A 14,225-nucleotide genomic window follows, 5' to 3' on the forward strand; every position below is an offset into this window, starting at 1 on the left:
GGAATTGGCTAGCTGTAAGAAAACAGAGGGTGGTGGTTGATGGGAAATATTCATCCTGGAGTTCAGTTACTAGTGGTGTACCGCAAGGATCTGTTTTGGGGCCACTGCTGTTTGTCATTTTTATTAATGACCTGGATGAGGGCGTGGAAGGATGGATTAGTAAATTTGCGGATGACACTAAAGTCGGTGGAGTTGTAGACAGTGCGGAAGGAAGTGGCAGGTTACAGAGGGACATAGATAAGCTGCAGAGCTGGGCTGAGAGGTGGCACATGGAGTTTAATGCGAAAAAGTGTGAGGTGATTCACTTTTAAAGGAGTAACAGGAATACAGAGTACTGGGCTAATGGTAAGATACTTGGTAGTGTGGATGAACAGAGAGATCTGGGTGTCCATGTGCATAGATCCCTGAAAGTGTTAGCTTTTATTGGTAGAGGGATTGAGTTTCGGAGCCAGGAGGTCATGCTGCAACTGTACAAAACTCTGGTGCGGCTGGATTTGGAGTATTGCATACAGTTCTGGTCGCCGCATTATAGGAAAGATGTGGAAGTGTTGGAAAGGGTGCAGAGGAGATTTACCAGGATGTTGCCTGGTATGGTGGGAAAATCGTATGAGGAAAGGCTGAGGGGCTTGAGGTTGTTTTCGTTAGAGAGAAGAAGGTTAAGAGGTGACTTAATAGAGGCATACAAGATGATCAGAGGATTAGATAGGGTGGATAGTGAGAGCCTTTTTCCTCGGATGGTGATGGCAGCACGAGGGGACATAGCTTTACACTGAGGGGTGAGAGACATAGGACAGATGTTAGAGGTAGGTTCTTTACTCCGAGAGTAATAAGGGCGTGGAATGCCCTGCCTGCAGCAGTAGTGGACTCGTCAACATTAAGAGCATTCAAATGGTTATTGGATAAACATATGGATGATATTGGAACAGCGTAGATTAGAGGGGCTTTAGATTGGTTCCACTGGTCGGCGCAACATCGAGGGCCGAAGGGCCTGTACTGCGCTGTAATGTTCTATGTTCGAGAACTTGATTAAAACAGGCACTTATCAATCTGTTTTTGTTGAGAGAACTGCTTTGCCATCGTGTGTTTTTGTAATATCTGTCAGTGCTTGGTATGGTCAATTAAAATAAAGAATACCTTTATGAAACTTATGAAGTTTACCAAAATTACGCAATGTTTTCCTCGAATCCCTAAGTGCAGAAGGAGGCCATTCAGCCCATCGAGTCTGCACCGACCACAATCCCACCCAGGCCCTATTCCCGTAACCCCACTTATTTACGCTGCTAGTCCCCTAACACTAGGGTCAATTTAACAAGGCCAATCAACCTAACCCGCACATTTTTGGACTGTGGGAGGAAACTGGAACACCCGGAGGAAACCCACGCAGACACGAGGAGAATGTGCAAACTCTGCACAGACAGTGACCCAAGCCAGGAATCGAACCCAGGTCCCCGGTGCTGTGAGGCAGCAATGTGCCAGAAAGTGGTGTTCTCAATGCAACACATTCAACTAACAGATATTGGACACAATTCTCCAGGGAAAAAAACAAAGTCCTGCCTGGGAAAATCGGTGCATCTCCCGCTGGTGCTGGCAACGCTAAATAGGTGGTATTCAACCACACTTGGAAATTATTTTGGAGATGTGAGATTTGTGCTGACCCTGAGGGGGTGGAGCCTAAACATGCTGACTGGTCCTGCTCCTTGGAGATCAGGGGTGCCCCGATCTCAAAGAACAGTGATAGCCCCACCCAAAGCTTATCGTCACTGTCCCACCCTAGAGGTGTTCTGCAAAGCGGCCACTCAGTATCTCCAATGTAGAGTGGACCGCATTGGGAACAACAAATGCAAAAGACCAGATTGATAGAGGTGCAAGTGAATTGCTGTTGCACTGGAAGAGAGTGGTCTATTGCTTTCACTGTTTCCCGTGCAGGCTACTCAATAGTGGAGACACTGAACTCAGACTGGGTGACCACTTTTGCAGAACACCTTTAGTCTGTCCGCAAGCAGGACCCCGACCTTCTTGCCGCTTGCCATTTCAACACAATATCCTACTGCCGTGTCCACATATCTGTCCTTGGCCTGCTGCAGTGCTCCAATGAAGCCCAATGCAAGCTGAAGGAACGGCACCTCATGAGGCATGTTACAGCCGTCCAGACTGAACACTGAGTTCAACAACTTCAGAACCCACTCCTCCACCTTCACCCCATTTTTTATTTTTATCAATGTATTTTCATTTCTTCAATTGATTCATTTTTACATCCCCTTTTTTAATCCCATTTTCTATCCTTTTTTCCCTTACCACCATCTCCTCCCCATCCCACCCAGTAGCTTCAGCTGTCACCCATTCCAGGTTGTCATTTGATTAGTGCTCACCTTTATTCTGCAATCAACACATTCTGTTTCCTTAATGTGCCACTATCAGCACCCCTCTTAGCCATGATCACCACCATTTACATTCCCGTTGTCTCCTTGTCCATTACATTTTTGTCAATCTCTCCCCAGCCTCTACCTATCAGTAGCCCTCGATCCAGGCACCCCTGTTCAACCACTCCCCCACTATCGCAACAGTATAAATTTAATCCTATTTTCAGTTCTCTTAGCTCTGATGAAGAATCATGCAGATTTAAAACATTAGCTCTGTTCTCTCTCCACAGATTTTCCAGCATTTTCTATTTTTGTTTCAGATTCCAGGATCTGCAGTAATTTGCTTTTATCTGAATGTTATAACATCTGTTTTATTCTTTTCAATGTAGGTCCTTGAACTTAGAGAAAGGAGCTGATAATTTTAATTGCTAGGGTGGTGGATGGGTCCACACAAGGAATTATTCAAGTTTGACATCTTCCAATCATTCATTTAAGGCCATATTTTTTTTCCTTGTCACGTTTGACTGTGATGCCAAGATCAAGTCACGTGATGAGCTAGTGTCCCAGAATTCAGCATAAAATCATATTAGGTTGACATACTTTGATTATTTGATTAATGCCCATAATTAAACAACAAATTATAAATAAACTTTCCGACAATCCACCACAAAATTTGCTCCATGACTGATTTGTTGGTCTGCAGTTTGGGGAGATGATGGCAATATATCTGTGCATGGAGGAAAAGTGATGTGATGTTATTGCACTGCCAAACTAAAATAAACACACTAACCTAAAATTGAGAGTTTAAGAATATTAATGGAGTAGCAATGAAATGATTAGTGAGACCAAATAGTATCCAATGCTGGGAGGATGGAGTCATTGAGATTAGACAGTGTGTGACCTGGGAGGATGGAGCCAGTGAGATCAGACTCTTGTGTAACATGGGAGCGATTTTACACCTGGGTTGGTGTATCCAAATGGTGATGCGGATTAACAAATCTCACAAGATTGGGACAATAATAATTCTGTGTCAAGAGTCAGTGTCAATGTGGTCCCTCTGGGCAGTTCTATTGGGGTAGGAGGTTATCCCTTATATGTGGGGTGGTGTTGCCCTAGTGCGTGTGGGTGGTGGGGGTTCCCCAATCCGTTGGGGGATGAGGGAGTTCCCTTGGTTCTTGTCGGGAGGGTTGCCTCACTGCTTGTGTTGGGGAGGGGTTTGCTCAGATACAGGGTTTGCCCTCTATCCATGGGAGGGGAGCAGGGAAGTTTCTTTTAGTGCTATAAAAAGTGCGCCCCATTGCTGGCTCTTTTTATTTCAGCTCTGACCTTACATCCCACCAGATTGAGGTTGAAGCTGAAATGTGAAGGTTGCCTGGTCAATTGGCCCACTTTCCAACTGTAAAAGCAGACGGGCCATGTAAAATTGCATTCCATTGGCCCCTAAAATGAGCTTAATTGACTACTTGATTGTTGGGGATGGGCATGCTTCCAATTTTTTGTGCATGCCCACCCATCAAACTATTGCTGAATGTTTGATGATGTCAGGAAGTGGGCAAATATCTTCTTGGACAATTTCACATCCAGGTTGAGCACGCGCCCTTCAGAGCAGCATGAAATTATGGCCCAAGTCCTATTTAACGGTCATTAAAATTTGAATGTTCTTTCTTTGGTTCGATTAGCTGTCAACTAGACACACCCTTGCCAATAGAGCAGTGAATAGATTTATTTATACTGATCACAAGTCACTGTGTCAGGCTGGACCAGCTACAGATTTGAGGTTATGTTACAGCATAATTGAGGCTATGGAACTATCCCAAGTGTATATTGAGACTAATTATTTAATTTGTGTCAGTGCCAGCGAGTCTTGTGTGTTGGAAACACATATCAGTAAATCTCGTGTGTGCTGCCCATGGCCAGTGGACACAACACCCTGGGCAGAGAATCAGCCATGGAATTTTCTGAAATGTAATATCTTCTAATATTTCAGAAATACAAGGGATGTAATGATCAATTGTTTTTTCATTCAATTCAATTTTTTTAACAGCAATTTAAATTGTTACTATTAACAGGCTTAGGTGGTTAAGACAGATTTTCAGAACTGAAGAATATTCCTAACAATATAACAGATGTGTTAAGGTAGATGTGGAAGTGGTTAGTGTCCAGTACAGTGGATACTGACAATAAGTTCAGTAAATTTGGTCTGATGATGTAAAATAGTTCTTTGTTGGAATCACAACCTCATGGTTAGAAAAACTGTCTGAATGTTCAGGGTTAATTCTCCTCTTAAATGATCTCAGAACATGTGATGTTTATTTTGTTACTTTTTTTTCCAGTTATTTTCACTGAGCGATCTTATCTTGTGTCAGTTTAACAGGTGGTCAGATCTCAGGACAAGCCGTGTTGGTTCCAATTTATATCTGAAAGACTACAAAACATTCAGCGTAAGTTCCTGTCTATGTATTTGACAGTCCAGAAATTGGGAATATCAACGGATAATTATAATACAATGCCTACATTAGTAAAATAAGATTATAAAACTGTTGTTTCTGAGCACTAGATAATATAGTTATTTATTGGTAATGGTTTCATAAGAACTTCCTCAAATTGATAAAGCCTATTTCAGTAATAGAAACCAAAAATGCTGGAAAGACTTAACAGGTCTGGTAGTATTTGTGGAGAGAGGAACAGAGTTAATGTTTGGAGTCTATATGACTCTACTTCAGGGCTTTCTGAGTTTCTTTGGGTACTTTTGGAATGTTTGTCTCTCTGTTCCGCAGAAGGATCATATTGGATTCAGTGTTAAGCTTGTTTCTCTCTCCGCAGATGCTGCCAGATCTGCTATGTTTATCCAGTATTTTATGTTTTTAAATCAAATTTCCAACATCTTCAGCATTTTGTTCTTATTTGAAAAACTGCCTATACTTAAAATTGATAAGTCACCAGGATTGAATAAGAGGTCTCTGAAGATATTGAGGAACATAAAAGTGGAAACTGTGACATAATCATTAAATTCTCCTTTGAACCAGGGATAGTGCCAGAAGACTAGAAAATTGCAATGTTTTTAGCCTTTTTAAAAAAGAAAATGGTGCATAAGCCCAGAAATTACAGCTCAATCAGGATGATCCCTGAAACCACAATATATATCAAATTTTGGATTAGAGAATCAAATGCAATATTTTCAAGTTTGTTAACAACACAAAACTAGGTGAAGTTCTGCATGATGAGGAGGAAGTTAAGAGGCTTCAAGGTGATTTGGACAAGTTGAGTGAGTGGACAAATACATCAAGATGCAGTATCATGTGGATAGTTGTTAAGTTATTTACTCCAATAGGAAAACAGCATAGCAGAGTAATATCTAAATGGTGATGGATTGTGAAATGTTGACTTACAAAGGGACCTGGGTTTCCTTGTGCACTAATCACTGAAAGCAAGCATGCCAGTGCAGCAGGTATTTCGGAAGGCAAATGGTATGTCGACCTTCACTGCAAGAGGATTTGGGTCCAGATGCGAGGATATCTTACTGCAACAGTACGGGCATTGGTGAGACTACAGCTGGAATACGTACTGTGTGCAGTTTTGGTTTCCTTACTTTGCCCGAGAAGGACTGGAATGAAGGTTTACCAGATTCTTGAATGGCAGGGTTGTCGAATGAGGAGAGATTGGCGTAGACTTGGCCTGCATTCACTGGAGTTTAGAACAATGAATGGTGATCTCAATAAGATGTATAAAATTCTGACATGGCTGGATAGATTGGATGCAGGGATGGCGCTTTACCTTGCTGGAGGGTCTAAAACATGGTGTCACAGTCTCAGGATATGGGGTCAGCCATTTAGGACCGAAATAAGGAGAAATTGTTTGACTCAGAGGATGGTGAACCTGTGGAATTCTGTACCTCATAAAGTTGTGTAAGCCATGTCACTGAACGTATTTAAGGAATAAATAGATTTCTAGCGTCCCCTGCTACCATCAGTGACGGTCTTTTTTTCCGATGCTGATTTTCAGGAATGTCACCTGAGTACAATATCATCTCATTATTCGGGGTACCCATGGGGGTAAAAGTTGCTGTTCGAGTGGGTGTTGATTACATCATAGAACCCACTTCTTTGTTTTTCAAGTCTGGAATGATGCGGCGGAGAAAGCTGCCGTTGCTGCCGGCGGCTTCATATGCCTTGGGGGCGATTCTCCCAGCCTGCTGTGCTGCTTTAGCAGAGCAACAGGCTGGGAGACATCTGCGGAGGCCATTTTGCGGGCTTCTCATTGGGCACGATGGGCTCTACATGTCTCCCATCCCAATATTTTCAGGCATGGATCTGATTTCAATATGCTAATCGGGATTTCTATGTCATTAGCCTGGGACTGAAGTCTCCAAGCCCGCGAGTGTCTCCCCGCAACCCCCGCCGGACATGGTTTACTCCAGCGGGGTTTAAAACGGCTGCCCAATAATGGGGAACAGGTGGTCGATCCAGCTCTAGTGAAGAGAGGCCATTGAGGCCCCCCTGGGAGGTCGGGGTAAGAGGGGTGCCCCTTGGGCATTGCCAGTTGACTCATTGGGCAGTACCAGGGGGTGGGGCCAGAGGGGGGTCGGGGAATCCCGCTGCCAGTCTGCATTCATGAGTGGTGACAGAAGGATGTATGTGCATTTAGAACGGATCAATCTCATTAGTGACAGACAGCATGGGTTTTGTAAGAGGGAGGTCGTGCCTTACAAATTTGGTGGAGTTTTTTGAGGAAGTGACAAAAACGGTTGACGAAGGAAGGGCCGTGGATGCCGTCTATATGGATTTCAGTAAGGCATTTGACAAAGTCCCACATGGCAGGTTGATTAAGAAGGTTAAGGCTCATGGGATACAGGGAGAAGTGGCTAGATGGGTGGAGAACTGGCTTGGCCATAGGAGACAGAGGGTAGCGGTCGAAGGGTCTTTTTCCGGCTGGAGGTCTGTGACCAGTGGTGTTCACAGTAAGAAGTCTCACAACACCAGGTTAAAGTCCAACAGGTTTATTTGGTAGCAAATACCATAAGCTTTCGGAGCGCTGCTCCTTCGTCAGATGGAGTGGAAATGTGCTCTCAAACAGTGCACAGAGACACAACATCAAGTTACAGAATACTGATTAGAATGCGAATCCCTAAAGCCAGCCAGGCCTTAAAGGTACAGACAATGTGGGTGGAGGGAGCATTAAACACAGGTTAAAGAAATGTGTATTGTCTCCAGACAGAACAGCTAGTGAGATTCTGCAAACCCAGGAGGCAAGCTGCGGGGGTTACTGATAATGTGACATAAATCCAACATCCCGGTTTAGGCCGTCCTCATGTGTGCGGAACTTGGCTGTCAGTTTCTGCTCAGCGACTCTGCGCTGTCGTGTGTCGTGAAGGCCGCCTTGGAGAACACTTACCTGAAGATCCAAGGCTGAATGCCCGTGACTGCTGAAGTGCTCCCCCACAGGAAGAGAACAGTCTTGCCTGGTGATTGTCGAGCGGTGTTCATTCATCCGTTGTCGTAACGTCTGCATGGTTTCCCCAATGTACCACGCCTCGGGACATCTTTTCCTGCAGCGTATCAGGTAGACAATGTTGGCCGAGTTGCAAGAGTAGGTACTGTGTACCTGGTAGATGGTGTTCTCACGTGAGATGATGGCATCCGTGTCGATGATCCGGCACGTCTTGCAGAGGTTGCTGTGGCAGGGTTGTGTGGTGTCGAGGTCACTGTTCTTCCTGAAGGCTGGGTAGTTTGCTGCGGACAATGGTCTGTTTGAGGTTGCGTGGTTGTTTGAAGGCAAGAAGTGGGGGTGTGGGGATGGCCTTGGCGAGATGTTCGTCTTCATCAATGACATGTTGAAGGCTCCGGAGGAGATGCCATAGCTTCTCCGCTCCGGGGAAGTACTGGACGACGAAGGGTAATCTGTCCACCGTGTCCTGTGTTTGTCTTCTGAGGAGGTCGGTGTGGTTTTTCGCTGTGGCCCGTCGGAACTGTTGATCGATGAGTCGAGCGCCATATCCTGTTCTAATGAGGGCATCTTTCAGCGTCTCCACATCATGACTACCAGTGGTGTTCCGCAGGGCTCTGTACTGGGACCTCTGCTATTTGTGATATATATATAAATGATTTGGAAGAAGGTGTAACTGGTGTTATCAGCAAGTGTGCGGATGACACGAAGATGGCTGGACTTGCGGATCGCGATGAGCATTGTCGGGCAATACAGCAGGATATAGATAGGCTGGAAAATTGGGCGGAGAGGTGGCAGATGGAATTTAATCCGGATAAATGGGGAGTGATGCATTTTGGAAGAAATCATTATACAATAAATGGCAGAACCATCAAGAGTATAGAAACACAGAGGGACCTCGGTGTGCAAGTCCACAAATCCTTGTAGGTGACAACACAGGTGGAGAAGATGGTGAAGAAGGCATATGGTATGCTTGCCTTCATAGGACGGGGTATAGAGTATAAAAGCTGGAGTCTCGTGATGCAGCTGTATAGAACGCTGGTTTAGGCCACATTTGGAGTACTGCGTCCAGTTCTGGTCGCCGCACTACCAGAAGGACGTGCAGGCATTAGAGAGAGAGTGCAGAGAAGGTTTACCAGGATGTTGCCTGGTATGGAGGGTCTTGGATATGAAGAGAGATTGGGTAAACTGGGGTTGTTCTCCCTGTAAAGACGGAGAATGAGGGGAGATCTAATAGAGGTGTACAAGATTATGAAGGGGATAGATAGGGTGAACGGTGGGAAGCTTTTTCCCAGATCCGAAGTGACGATCACGAGGGGTCACGGGCTCAAGGTGAGAGGGGCAAAGTATAACTCCGATATTAGAGGGATGTTTTTTACACAGAGGGTGGTGGGGGCCTGGAATGCGCTGCCAAGTAGGTTGGTGGAGGCAGACATGCTGGCATCGTTTAAGGCTTACCTGGATAGTCACATGAGCAGCCTGGGAATGGAGGCATACAAACGATTGGTCTAGTTGGACCAAGGAGCGGCACAGGCTTGGAGGGCCGAAGGGCCTGTTTCCTGTGCTGTACTGATCTTTGTTCTTTGGAGGATGGCGATCGGGAATAGTGATGTGCGGGGCAGAATTTCAAAGTTTGTGGATGATGCAAAACTTGGAAGCATTATGAACATGAGAAGGATCGTGTATAACTTCAAAATGACAGAGATGTTGTTAGAATGCACAACAGTTGCCAGATAAAATTCAACGCAGAGAAATGCGAAGTGATTTATTTTGGTATGAAGTACGTTGAGGGATGATATAAAATAAAGGGCACAATTCTAAAAGGTGTGCTGGAGCGGAAGGACTTGAGTGTCATCAAAGGTTGCAGGATACGATGAAAGCAGTTAATAAAGCATATTAATGTTGGCTGTCGTTATTCTCCCTTTAAGGGTAACACAGCAGGAAAAGGTCACCTGGCTTGGAGGACCAATAGGGACTGAGTATGTAATCACCCCAGAGGATGGAATCCTTGGCACTCGGGCAGCTGTGCGGGCTTCCAGCCTCTCCACACTTTTTCTAATCAATAAATACCTTTTGTGTTTTTAATTAAGTCTGTGAAAGTAATCTTTACAGTGACATAGGGTACAAGGTCTAGGAGGTTATGCTGAACTTGTATTGGACACAAATTCAACCTCAACTGGAGAATTGCTTACAGTTCTGGATAGTGCAGTTTAGAAAACATGTGAAGGTATTGGAGAGGATGCAAGATCCCATTGCAATCCGAGATAACCTTCTTCATTGTGCACTATGCCACCGATTTTAGTGTCATCTGCAAACTATGCTTCCTAAATTCTCCTCCAAATCATTAATATAAATGACAAATAACAGTGGACCCAGCACTGATCCTTGAGGCACACTGCTGGTCACAGGTCTCCAGTTTGAAAAACAACTCTCTACAACCACCCTCTTTCTTGTGTCATCAAGCCAATTTTGTATCCATTTGGCTACCTCACCCTGGATCCTGTGAGGTTTAACCTGCAACCAACCTGCCATGTGAATGGCTTGCTAAAGTCCATGTAGACAACATCAACTGCACTGCCCTCATCTACCTTCTTCGTTACCCCTTCAAAAACTCAATCAAATTTATGAGACATGATTTCCCACTCACAAAGCCATGCTGACTGACCCTAATCAGTCCTTGCTCTCTAAATGCCTATAGATCCTGTCTCTTTAAATGCCTTCTAACAACTTACCCACTACAGATGTGAGGCTCACCAGTCTGTAGTTCCCAGATGTTTCCCTGCAGACCTTTTTAAACTATGGCACAACATTTGCCACCCTCCGATCTTCAGGCACCTCACCTGTGACTATCGTTGATTCAAATATCTCTGCTAGGGGACCCACAATTTCCTCCCCAGCCTCCCACAACGTCCTGGGATACACTTCGTCAAGTCTCGGAGATTTATCTATCATGATGCGCTTTAAGACTTCCAGCACTTCCTTCTCTGTTACATATACCCTCCTCAAGACATCATTATTTATTTCCCTAAGTTCCCTAACATCCATGCTTTTCTCAACAGTAAATAGTGATGAGAAATATTCATTTAGGATCTCACTCATCTCTTGTGGATCCACACATAGATGACCTTGTTGATCTTTAAGAGGCCCTACTCTCTCCCTATTTACTCTTTACCCTTGATGTATTTGTGGAAGCTCTTTGGATTCTCCTTTGCCTTATCCGCCAAAAGAATCTCGTGTCCCCTTTTTGCCCTCCTGATTTCTCTCTTAACTCTACTTTTACACCCTCTCTACTCTTCCATATTCCATAAATTGTGACACATTACAGGCTTGTCAGCAAAGAAAAGGCCCATAGGTACAACAGCAACATGGATATACAATTAGCTGAATGACAGGAAATAGAAATAATCATTGAGTACTAGTTGTTTTTTTCAGATTGGAAGCTTATATGGAGGTTCACCAGGGATGGGTACTAGAACCACTGCAATAACTTGGGCTTGCAAGAACATGGTGCATTTTCAAAAATTACAGATGACCCAAAACTTGGACTTACCATGAACTGTGAGAAATATAGAGACAGACCTCAAGATGTCTGTGCATTCCAGGCTGGTGGAATGCACAGACATGCCAGACGTTATTTGATGGAGAGAAGCATGTTGTGATACATTTTGGTAAGAAGACCGAGGAGAGACAATATAAAATAGTGTACAGTTCCAAATTCAATGCAAGAATGAGTCGTAATGGCATATGTACAAATTGCTGAAGGTGAAATGTCAAGTGAGGAAGTGGTTAAAAAGGCACACAAGAATCAAGATGCATTGAGCACAAAATCACCAGCATTTTTGATGATTTATAAAACACGTTCAGTCTGAATTATAGTATTGTCTAATTCTCTGCGCTTCAGGAGGCTTTAGAGAAGGTGCAGAAAAAACTTACAAAATGAGCTCCAATCAGTTACGTGGATAAATTGAGAATCTGGGAGAATCATTCTCTTAGAGAAGAAAAGATTGAGAGGCGATTTGATAGAGGTGTTCAAAATCGCGAGGGGTTGAGAGAAGGGGCGGCTCGGTAGCACAGTGGTTAGCACTGCTGCTTCACAGCTCCAGGGTCCCGGGTTCGATTCCCGGCTCGGGTCACTGTCTGTGTGGAGTTTGCACATTCTCCTCGTGTCTGCTCGGGTTTCCTCCGGGTGCTCCGGTTTCCTCCCACAGTCCAAAGATGTGCGGGTTAGGTTGATTGGCCAGGTTAAAAATTGCCCCTTAGAGTCCTGAGATGCGTAGGTTAGAGGGATTAGTGGGTAAATATGTGGGGGTAGGGCCTGGGTGGGATTGTGGTCGGTGCAGACTCGATGGGCCGAATGGCCTCCTTCTGCACTGTAGGGATTTTATGATTCTATGAGACAAGAGGAGACAACATGAAACTGTTCGAATCGGGAGAATGGTCAAGAATCAGATAGTCGGTTTAAGGTGATTGGAAAGAGAGCCAAAGGTAAGGTGAGAATCTTTTTTATGCAAAAGGAGTGGTTAGGATCTGGGATGCACTGCCTGAGAGTAAAGTGGAGGCAGCTTCAATGAAGGCTTTCAAAAAGGAATTGGATAAGCAGCTGAAAGGGAATATATTCTAGGGTGGAGGAGAGATGAGATGAGTTGCTCTTAAGAATTCAACACAAGCTTGATGGGTCATATTGGTTTCCTTCTGTGGTTTTATTATAGGATTCAAACAGCAATAAATTTCCCATTGTAAATTGCAGAAAACAATATTGTGCTATAAACTGCAGTATTTCAATAGTATTGAAACTGGACAATGTGTAAAAGAAGAAGGGATTGTATTGGTGAGAATAGTTGGGTAATTTTGTTGTAAGTTCAGCTCTGGCAAATAAACAGTTGTCAGTTACTCCAGGAACCTTAATCTAAACTAACTGGTAATTTAGAAAATGGGGTTGAGTTTGTTGTTAGGAGAGAATGAGCACAAAAGGAAGGAAACAGCAGTGAACAAATGGGCAGCAGGGCTGTGTTTGTGATGTGGCTCTCTAATTCACACTGAATATTTGTCTGCTTTTCTGCCCATGATATTAGATCTAACAATGAATGATGAGTGAGGAGGAAGGACACAGCTGGAAGTAAACAGGGATTGCAGACTGAGGAACAACAGCAGATGAACCAGCACAGGATTGTGAGAGCCTCACCCAGGGAGAACCCTTCTGATTCAAAGAGTTTCTGTAGATTGACTGACTGCAGAGAAAGGTAAGAGTCCCATTTACTCTGACAAACACTGTTCCTGTAGACAGTGCACAAAGGTTACAGGATAAGGCAGGAAATGGTGAGAATGAGAATGAATTCTACCGCCTCACCAACCATGGAATTGGAGCGGGCGAGGGGCGGACAATGGAAATGTCCATTGAGCTCAGGTGGGATTTTACGGTCTCGGGTTGAGCGAGGCTGCAAAATCCCACCCAAGAGTCTGACTAGAAATCTTAGAAACCCTACAGCACAGAAAGAGGCCATTCGGCCCATTGAGTCTACACCGGCCACAATCCCACCCAGGCCCTACCCCCATATCCCTACATATTTTACTAATCCCTCTAACCTACGCATCCCAGGACATTAAGGGCAATTTTAGCATGGCCAATCAACCTAACCTGCACATCTTTGGACTACTGAGCATGGGACTGTAATGGAATGTGAAATGATTTCAGTTTCTGTCCTAAAGCACACAGTCACAAATGGATCAAGTATGTATTTTGGAGTGAGGGATTTGATTGACTCTGATCTAGGGCAGAGCTAATTAATTGACATAGGTCTGTGCATTAGATAGAACAGAGAGAACATAGAACAGTACAGCACAGAACAGGCCCTTCGGCCCACGATGTTGTGCCGAGCTTTATCTGAAACCAAGATCAAGCTATCCCACTCCCTATCATCCTGGTGTGCTCCATGTGCCTATCCAATATCCGCTTAAATGTTCCTAAAGTGTCTGACTCCACTATCACTGCAGGCAGTCCATTCCACACCCCAACCACTCTCTGCGTAAAGAACCTACCTCTGATATCCTTCCTATATCTCCCACCACGTACTCTATAGTTATGCCCCCTTGTAATAGCTCCATCCACCCGAGGAAATAGTCTTTGAACGTTCACTCTATCTATCCCCTTCATCATTTTATAAACCTCTATTAAGTCTCCCCTCAGCCTCCTCCGCTCCAGAGAGAACAGCCCTAGCTCCCTCAACCATTCCTCATAAGACCTACCCTCCAAACCAGGCATCACCCTGGTAAATCTCCTCTGCACTCTTTCCAGCGCTTCCACATCCTTCTTATTGTGAGGCGACCAGAACTGCACACAATATTCCAAATGTGGTCTCACCAAGGTCCTGTGCAGTTGCAGCATAACCCCACGGTTCTTAAACTCCAACCCCCTGTTAATAAAAG

General features: G+C 44.5%; 1 protein-coding gene and 1 long non-coding RNA gene across 3 annotated transcripts in view; one reads left to right on the forward strand and one right to left on the reverse strand.

The window, feature by feature from the left end:
* LOC144505282 (uncharacterized) overlaps positions 1-14,225 on the reverse strand; it is a 445,368-nt gene that overhangs the window by 147,666 nt on the left and 283,477 nt on the right. The gene's annotated exons all lie outside the window — the stretch shown is intronic.
* LOC144505280 (NACHT, LRR and PYD domains-containing protein 3-like) overlaps positions 1-14,225 on the forward strand; it is a 108,609-nt gene that overhangs the window by 18,698 nt on the left and 75,686 nt on the right. Inside the window, exons 1-2 of one of the 2 annotated variants that reach the window (XM_078231350.1) lie at positions 4,736-4,801; positions 12,875-13,042. The gene's annotated coding sequence lies outside the window, so the exon portion shown is untranslated. Of the gene's footprint in view, positions 1-4,726; positions 4,802-12,874; positions 13,043-14,225 lie in introns of those variants that run through there. The other variant, XM_078231351.1, reaches the window with a different exon arrangement.

The sequence above is a fragment of the Mustelus asterias genome, chromosome 16 (assembly GCF_964213995.1).
Source record: "Mustelus asterias chromosome 16, sMusAst1.hap1.1, whole genome shotgun sequence".
NCBI lineage: Eukaryota > Metazoa > Chordata > Chondrichthyes > Carcharhiniformes > Triakidae > Mustelus > Mustelus asterias.